The sequence below is a fragment of the Hyaena hyaena genome, unplaced genomic scaffold (genome assembly GCF_003009895.1).
Source record: "Hyaena hyaena isolate Hyena2069 unplaced genomic scaffold, ASM300989v1 scaffold_1841, whole genome shotgun sequence".
In the NCBI taxonomy this organism is placed as follows: domain Eukaryota; kingdom Metazoa; phylum Chordata; class Mammalia; order Carnivora; family Hyaenidae; genus Hyaena; species Hyaena hyaena.
This window is the reverse complement of record NW_024082474.1, coordinates 118,274-127,621: the sequence shown is the minus strand read 5'-3', so window position 1 is coordinate 127,621 and position 9,348 is coordinate 118,274.

Below are 9,348 nucleotides of genomic sequence, written 5' to 3'. Positions count from 1 at the left end.
CTGCTCACGCTGTCTCTCTCTCTCTCTCCTAGAAATAAATAAAAAAATATATATATATAAAATAAAAAAAAAAGAATGAAAGTGGAATAAAGCTGTTTTTAGGCAAACAAAAATTGGAAGGTGTTACTACTAACAGGACAGAATGTCATACAGGACATTTTTTGAGACAGAAAATAACCCCACATGGGCAGTTGAAGAGTCAGAGAAAGAAATAATAAATATGTGGATAAATCTCAGTAAACATTTGGTATAGAAAACAATAATGTATTTCAATATATATCTGTATACCTTTATATATATATATATATACACATAATTAAATTCACAAAAATAATAGCATATAAAATGAGACATAAATGAGGTTATAGTATTCTAAGATCCTCTCATTGTCTAGTATGAAGATAAAATTGCCAATTAGCATTAGGTTTTTATAAATCAAGAATGGATCTTTTAATTCTTTGGCCATTAAGAGAAAAAGTGTGTAACATCCAAACCAATAGAGGAAAAGCCTGAATAATAGGCTAATTGTAGTAGAATCCTAACAGAATTGTAACCCAATATTTAAGCAAAAGGCATTACTACAGATAGAGGCTTGCTTCTTAAAATTTCAATTCAACAAGAAGATATGACAATTCTATACTTTTAAAAACTGTTTTAATATTTTATTTTTATTTTTGAGAGAGAGAGAAAAAAGAGAGGGAGACACAGAATCCGAAGCAGGCTCCAGGCTCTGAGCTGTCAGTGCAGAGCCTGACATGGTGCTTGAACCCACATACCATGAGATCATGACCTGAGCTGAAGTTGGATGCTTAACCAACTGAACAACCCAGGCGCCCCAACAATTCTATATTTGCATGCATCTGATAACATGGCCTCAAATATATAAAGTAAAATTCACAGAACTATAAGTAGAAATGGATAACTCAACAGTTGCTTCATTAATTGATAGAACAAGGAGATAGAAATCCATTAAAAGCAGAGAAGATCTGAGCAATACATTACAAACTTGATCTAATGGGTTTATATAGATGAGTGCACCCAGCATCTCCAGAACACACATTCTTTTCAAGTGCCAGTGGAAACCTCATTGAGATCAAACATGTGTTGAGCCATAAGCAAATCTCAACAAGTTTCAAAGGACAGCAATCATACAGTTTGTTTTCTGACCATAATGTAATAATAAACTATAACTAGGAAGTCCTTGTACATTTAAAAATTTTAAAGTACGTTTCTAAATAATCTATGGGATCTGTTGACTATTTGTGCTTCTGTTCTTTCTTCTTTATTACATCAGAGATTTGTCAATTTTAGTACTTTTTTCAAAATACCAACCTTGACTTTTGATCCTGTCTACTGTGTTGCTCTCAGTTTCATTAATTTTTGCTCTTATTTTTGTTATCTCCTTTAACTTAAGAAAAAGAAGAAAGAATTTAAAAAACAAGACAGATCATTATTAGTCAATTTAACAATAATGTTTCTATAGAGATTTGAAAAATGTAAAATGCTTTTTCATGAATCCTTAAAGCAACCTTGTGAGTTGGGTCTTTCCCCTCATTTTACAGATGGGAAAATTATAGACAAGAAAATAAATAAATTATAATTGTTGCATGCACTGGAATACTGGCCCTGATGTTTTCATCTAAGACCAGAGGAATTTCTCCTGCTCTCCTCCAGGGCTTTGCCCTGTCAACTCCTGGGCCTCCTCTTAGCTCTTGAGATCTTAAGGGACACTTACCCCCAAACAGCCATGGTTAAGATGTTGGAGGCTTGGCTTTCACCGACCCTTTCTGCATTAATCTCCAGTTCATCTATCTATGGGAAAACATGGGAAGGTTGGGGGAAGCAAAATGCAGATAGTATGAATGGGCAGGCTGCCTAAGCTGGAGAAGCAAGCATGAAGCGGCCTTCGTCCCACCCAACAGTTGGTCACTGGAGTACAGCTGGAGGTTCTTCTGCTGACCCCTTTTCCAGCTTGAAAAATCAAAGCATGTTGGCTTATAAACAATGGATTGCTTGCTTAGAAGTAAGATACTGCCAACTAACCATTCCAATAATTTTTCTGAAATCTCATCTTAGGTTGCATCTGTGTGCAGGGTGGTCCTAGGGAGCTTTTTTTGGCTTTCAGATGGGGCTGCCTTTAACTACCTGAGCATCCTGTTGCTGGAGTCCTGGGACAGGGGCCACCACGTGGTGAGACTTTCTTCACACACTTTTATGCTAAAGCTTCTCATTCCAGGCACGCTTCTGAGGGCTCTAATAACACTAACTTCTTCAACCCGCATCACAACCTAGGAGGTCCCTACTATTATTATTCCAATAAGAGATAGCTGAGGAGACATGGCATAAAACAGAAGACTTAGTTAGTTGCCTAAAGTCATCTAGGAGTAAGTGAAAGAATCCTTATTTGCATCTAGGCTTCATGGTTTAAAGATCACATTTTGGTCACTACACTTTGTAGTCTCTCTACAAGGGATTCACACACTTCTTCCTGAGCATAACTGATACTATCCACAACCTGAGAAGAACTCCCAGGATTAAATGGGAACACTCAGTAGAAAGAAGAGTTGACTTAAGAAGAATTGAGTTAAAATTTGCGACTTCTTTCTCCATGTCTCGACCCTGAGGCACTCAGCTGAGGCTGGAGAAAAGGCAGGAGAAGGCTCCCAGCCCACATAATTCCCTGGAAGCTATTGTACCCAATTTCTCAAGGTCCTGATGCAGACTTCAGGTCCCCATTGTCTGTCCTCAGCTAACTGGTTCTCAGTTGACACTCTCTTTTTTAATCTCATGAAGGAGAAGTTCCCTTGCACTGCATGACTGTGGTATTCAGTACCATTTCACCCCTAGAGTCTCCATACATAAACACAGATGTAATTATTTTTCAGGCTTTCACTTCCAAATTCACTAATAGAAATAGAGAACACATGCCTATGGAAGGCTTTTCTATACTCAGTATTAATTAAGGCTTCCCCTTCCTGCTTCCCACTCCCCTTCTCTCTCCCCTATCTTCTTGCTTCTCCTTTGAGTTCCCTAAGGACTGAACTCACTCTATATTCTTTCCCATACTCCCCACATCTATAAGATGTGAGACCTTTAGTAAGTTTTGGTAAGTTACATTTTTTTCTAGAATTTCTTTCATTTCATGTTAAGATTTCTAACTTATTGTAATGAAATTGTAATATCTTACTGGTTTAATACTTATACTTATTAAACTTACTGTTTAATACTGGTAGCATTTTTAGCATTAAAATTTAGAAATTCTCTGAGATTTCATGGGGCACCTGGGTGGCTCTGTTGGTTAGGTGGCCGACTTCGGCTCAGGCTTCAGGCTTCAGCTTGATGGCTCACGAGTTCGGTCCACATAAGGATTCTGTGCTGACAGCTTAGAGCCTAGAGTCTGCTTTGGATTCTGTGTCTCCCTCTCTCAAATAAATAAAAATTAAGAAAAAAAATTTTTTTGAAGAAATTCTTTGAGACTTCAAACTAAAAAGATAATGGGTGCTTTATTGAAATGTTTGCAACAGGGAAAGTTCTTAAAGGAACTGTTTCTCCCAACATGGAAATGAGAGGGTTTGGTGTTTTGTTTTGTTTTTTTTTTGCTTTTGTTTTTTAGGGGAAATAAACACAAGGAAATGTCCACAGCAGTTTTGATGGGCTTTGGTCATGTAGTATCCGAATCTTTCAAAACTGAGTTGTTTCTTTGTGATTTGGCTTATCTTATGTTAACATCCTGTTCTCAAAATTGTTGATTCAAGGAATTTAGAAGGATTGGGTTATTCTCTCAGTATCAGGGAGTCAGGGGGGTCAGTACAGACTCAGAGAAGAAAATTTTTACAGTTCTCCTTATTCCCTGTTTTTATCACTGACTTTGGTTATTTTTCTTTTTTCCTTAAGTCTCACCAAAAGTTTGTCAGTTTTATTAGTCTTCTCCAAAATATACAAATACACACTTTTGGTTTTGTTGATCCTCTATATTGTATGTTTGTTTTTCTATTTCAGAAATGTCTACCTTTTACTACTTTCCTATTTTAACACTTTCGGGATTCATTCTGATTGTTCTGTTTGAGACGGTGCTCATGCGATTAATTATTAGGTTTTCTGATTTCCTAAAATATCTTTTTAGGCTATAAGTGTTTCTCTAAGCCCTGCTTAAGCAACATCCCACTGGTCTTGATATGCAGTATTCAGTTCAAAATATTTTCTTTCTTGAACCACGATTAAGAAAAGTTTTTATAGGGGCGCCTGGGTGGCTTAGTCGGTTAAGCGTCCGACTTTCGTTTAGGTCATGATCTCGCAGTTCGTGGGTTCGAGCCCCGCGTCGGGCTCTGTGCTGACTGCCAGCTCAGAGCCTGGAGCCTGTTTCAGTCTGTAACTCCCTCTCTCTCTGACCCTCCCCTGCTCACGCTCTCTCTGTCTCTCATAGAAATAAATAAAATTAAAAAAAAAAAAAAGAAAAGTTTTTATAGAGGCGCCTGGTTGGCTCAGTCAGTTGAGCATCAGACTTCAGCTCAGGTCATGATTTCACAGCTCATTGTGTCCAAACCCCACACTGGGCTCACTGCTCTCACTGCAGTGCTCGCTTTGGATCCTCCATCCCCCCTCTCTCTCTCTCCCTCCCCTGCTCATGCTCTCTCTCTCAAAAATAAATACATTAAAAAATTATTTATAAATTTCTGAATATAATGGGAATGTCCTAAGTATCTTTTAAAAAGTAATTTCTAATTTATACTCAAGGGAACATATTCTGTATGATTTCAGTTCTTTAAAATTTGTTGAGGTTCAGCATATGGTTAGTGTTTTCCCCAAGCTTCACTGAGATAAAATTTATATGTAGCATGTGTAGATCAATTTTTGGAAATTTCATGTGTCCCTGGGAAAAAAAAAAAAAACACAAAAAAACGTATCCTTAATATATCAGTGCAGTTTTCCATGTATATATGTTAGATTGCTTGTTAAAACATAGTGTTCAAATCTGTGACTTTAGTAATTTTTAACATTCTTGTCCTATTAATTACTGAGAGAGGCATCAAAAATCTCCCGTCATGATTGTGGATTTTATATTTCTCCTTTCAGTTCTGCATATATTTGCTAACTCTTGAGCTATGTTATGAAGTATATGCTAACTTAAAATTGTTATGTCTTCCCAGTGTTTTTCTCTTCCCTGGACCTTTTGTCTTAATGTAATTACTCTCTTTATCTCTAGGAATATTTTGTGCCTTCAAGTATGTATTTCATCTAATATTAGTAGAGTTATACCAGTTCCTATTGGTTACTATTTTAAATAACTTCGTCCTATTCTTTTACTTTCAAATGTTCTGTCCTCATATTTAAGGTGAGTCTTTTGTATGCAGCATAGCATGGGGTTTTGTATTTTTGCCCTGCCTAGTACAGTGTGAATGTTTGTATTCCTCCAAGATTCACATTTGGAATCCTAATACCCAGCCTAGAGTGTTAGGAGGTTGGGCCTTTGTGAAGTGATTAAGTCATAAGAGTGGTGCCCTGATGAATTACATGAGACTCCCCCCACCCCCCACCCCCAAAGAACTTTACAGCCCTTTCCACCATGTGAGGGTACAATTAGAAATCTGCAGCCTGGAAGAGAGCCTTCATCCAACCATGTTAATCTCCAACCACTCTGATCTTGGACTCCCGGCCTCTAGAACAGTGAGAAATACATTTCTGTTGTTGATAAGCCCTTCAGTCTGTAGTATTTTGTTACAGTGGCCTGAACAGACCAAGAAATTGTCTGGTAATCTTTGTTATTTTAATTAAATGGAAATATTAATATTTTGGCTTAAGATCTACTTTTTTCCTTCTCCTGTTTGCTTTTTAATTTTTAAAATTTCATTTTTCCTCTACTAGTATTAAAAATATACATTCTATTTTATGATTCCCCTAGATTTTACAATATGTATAAGATTAATCAAAACCTTACCTCATAAAATACTTTTTCTTTTTACTCTCCCTTCACAGATATTATTGTTGTCTGGTGTTTTAAGTCTATCTTAACAACTCTAAATCTTTATTGTTTTGTATAAAATGTTTATTTACATTTGCCTACATATCTCTTACTCTCTTTGCTCTTCATTTCTTTTTGCATCTCAGAACTTCATCTGGGATCACTTTCTGTACTGAAATGTATTCTTTAGAATTGCCTTTAGTGATGGTCAGCAGGGGAAAATGAAACGAGTTTTGTCTTAAGATGTATTTATTTTGTCCTCTAATTTTTTAAATTTATTTTTGAGAGACAGAGCACAAGTGGAAGAGGGGGTCACAGAGAGAGGAGACACAGAATCTGAAGCAGGCTCCAGGCTTTGAGCTGTCAGCACAGAGCCTCATGTGGGATTCAAACTCACAAGCTATGAGATCATGACCTGAGCTGAAGTAGGATGCTTAACTGACCAAGCCACCCAGGCACCCTGAAATGTGTTTATTTTGTCCTCACTCTTAAAAGATATTTTCACTGGGTATAAAAGCCTAGGCTGAGAGCTATTTTCTATTTTTATACTGATGTTTTCATTCCACTCTTTTTGTCTTCTGTTGTTTCTGGGAAATCTGTTGTTTAAAGGCAATATTTTGTCTTATCTGTAAACTTTTTTTCTTTTTCTGCAGTTATACTATGATGTATGCAGCTGTGACTTTTGTGAATGCATTCTTTTGGCTTTTAAATACGTAGACTTGTATTTCTCAGCAGCTATGGAAAATTCTCAGCTTCAGTCTCTGCCCCTTCTGTCCTTGCCTTCTGAGACTACAATTAAATATATGTAAAACTTCCCAATGAAACCTTCCTTTTCTGTATTTTTCCATATTTTTTCTAACCCCATGCTAGATTTTGTATAATTTCTTCATCTTTATCTTTCAGTTTACTGATTCTATTTCTAACTTTGTCATAATCTGTAGTAGCCAAAGATATCTTTAAATATTTTAAGCAGGTTCCCCTGACACACACACACACATACATATGTACTTGATAACATGAGAAGTCTATGTGGATCTTTTCTGCTGGTTTTGTCATGTTGCCCTGTTCCCTTGTACCTGACTGGGGAATAAGCTTAGGAATTCCCTTAGCTTGCACCAATGGGTTAACAAGGTATAAAGAAATAGGAAGCCACAGGATGAAACCATCCAAGATTAGGTAAACAAGGGGGCGCCTGGGTGGCTCAGTTGGTTAAGCGTCCAACTTCAATTCAGGTCATAATCTCATGGTTTGTGGGTTTGAGCCCCACATCGGGCTCTGTGCTGATGGCTCAGAGCCTGTTTCAGATTCTGTGTCTCCCTCTCTCTCTGCCCCTTCCCCACTCATTCTCTGTCTCTCAAAACTGAATAAATGTTAAAAAAAAAAATTAGGTAAACAAGATTAGGTAAACAAGGCAAAGCACCCCCAGTATACAACAAAGGTATAGGAATAGGAAACCTCAGGATGAAAGCATTCAAGATTAGCTAAACAAGATTAGGTATTCAGGGTGGAAATGCCTCCCAACTTAGTACAATAGCAGAAAGCTGCTTTCACAGGAAGGAGGGACCAAAATAGGTAAAGAGGTAAACAGAGCTGTAGACCACAGCAGGGCAAGGTTGCCCAGAGTGGAGTTAATTACCAGAAGAAAGGTGCCTTGTTGACCCTGAGGTAGTATGCTCTATCTTGTCCCCTAGGCTAGCTAAGATAAACACATGTGGCACCTCTTGCCTGCCGTAAACAACCTTCTGCCTGGTACCAGGATTTTGTTGTGTATTCACCCAAACCCCTAATACCGCATATCTTCAAAAACCCCTTTCCCTCACACCCATGAGCTAATGTTTACAGTTTCATTGTCTCTTTGTGCACATCCATCACACTTGTAAGCCTTCTGATCCTAATAAAAATGGAGTGAGGACCCTTACTCCAGGTTCTTGTCTCTCCCGGACATAAGCCTCTCTCACATTTCAATCCTGCATCCGCTCTCTTGCTGGATAAGAGAACTCCAGACCCAGAGTCTAGGACACCTGATTATCTTTGCTTATTAATTGCTCCCAAGAAATTTTTCTTTAAAAGGTTCTCTGAGGTCTAGATTGAAGAATTCCTCTTCCAAAGATGCCTTGTGTTTGCTTTTGCCAGGTCTCAGACTGTTTACCTGGGTTGTAAGGGGTGGTCATTGATGACAAAGTGTTAGGGATATATCCTTTTCCCTTTCTTTGCTATTGCTCTGCTCAGTTACAAGGCCACTGTCTCTACAGTATGCTGGGCTGAGAGATGGATTTATCTTGAGGATATAGCACATTGGGAACCCAGGTCACCTTCAGAAAGTTCAAAGATTCACCACCTCAGGTGGGCCTGGCCCTGACCTTGTATCTCTCACTCCCTGTAGCTAAGTGGGACCCAGCTGTGCAACATAAGCCAAGAGTTTAGGACATAAGTTGTATTGGTGTTCCCTTTACTGATGACGAGATCTCATTTTAAAATCACCATCTGTTGAAACTACACCGTCTTTTTATCCTCAATGCTCTCTTCAGGGGAAGGGAAGAGCATGCCACCTTCATTCTTAAAAATGCACTTTTTAGGGGCACCTGGGTGGCTCAGTCAGTTAAATGTCTGACTCTTAATTTCAGCTCAGGTCCCGATCTGGTTAGTGAGACTGAGCCCCATGTGGGTCACCACATTGAGTGCAAAGCCGCCTTATGATTCTCTCCCTCTCTCTACCCCTCCACCATTTGCACCTGCACATACACTGTCTAATAAATAAACTTTAAAAAATGAATTTTTTCACTGTTGTTGGTATGAAATTGACCCAGACAATATAGCCTACCTTTACCAGAAGGTACTGCCTTGCCTTTTTAGTGTTGGCTTTTCCCTTACAGACTTTGAGATTTTCCAGTCCAGATCAGTGTGTGTGTATATATACACACATACATATATACACACTTTATTTCTATCCTTCTAGTGTTTGCCCATGACATTTTGCCACACATAGTTAACTTAAAATCCAGAGTTAAGAAGAATCTTGACCTCCTCAGAAATAATATAACCATTTTAGGTCACTTTTAGGCAGATCTTCCAGCTTCCAATTTGCCTACTATTGTCCAACATTTCAATTCTAGCTTTAGCCCTTTGAATTAGACACTACCTTTTTATTTTTATTTAATTTTTTAATGTTTATTGATTTTTTGAGAAACAGAGAGACAGAGTGTGAGCAGGGTAGAGGCAGAGAAGAGGGAGACACAGAATCCAAAGCAGGCTTTGGGCTCTGTGCCAACAACTCAAGAGTCTGACACAGGGCTTGAACCCACAAACCATGAGATCATGACCTGAGACGAAGTAGGACGTTTAACAACTGAGCAACCCAGATGCCCCAGACACTACCTTTTTAAAAATTA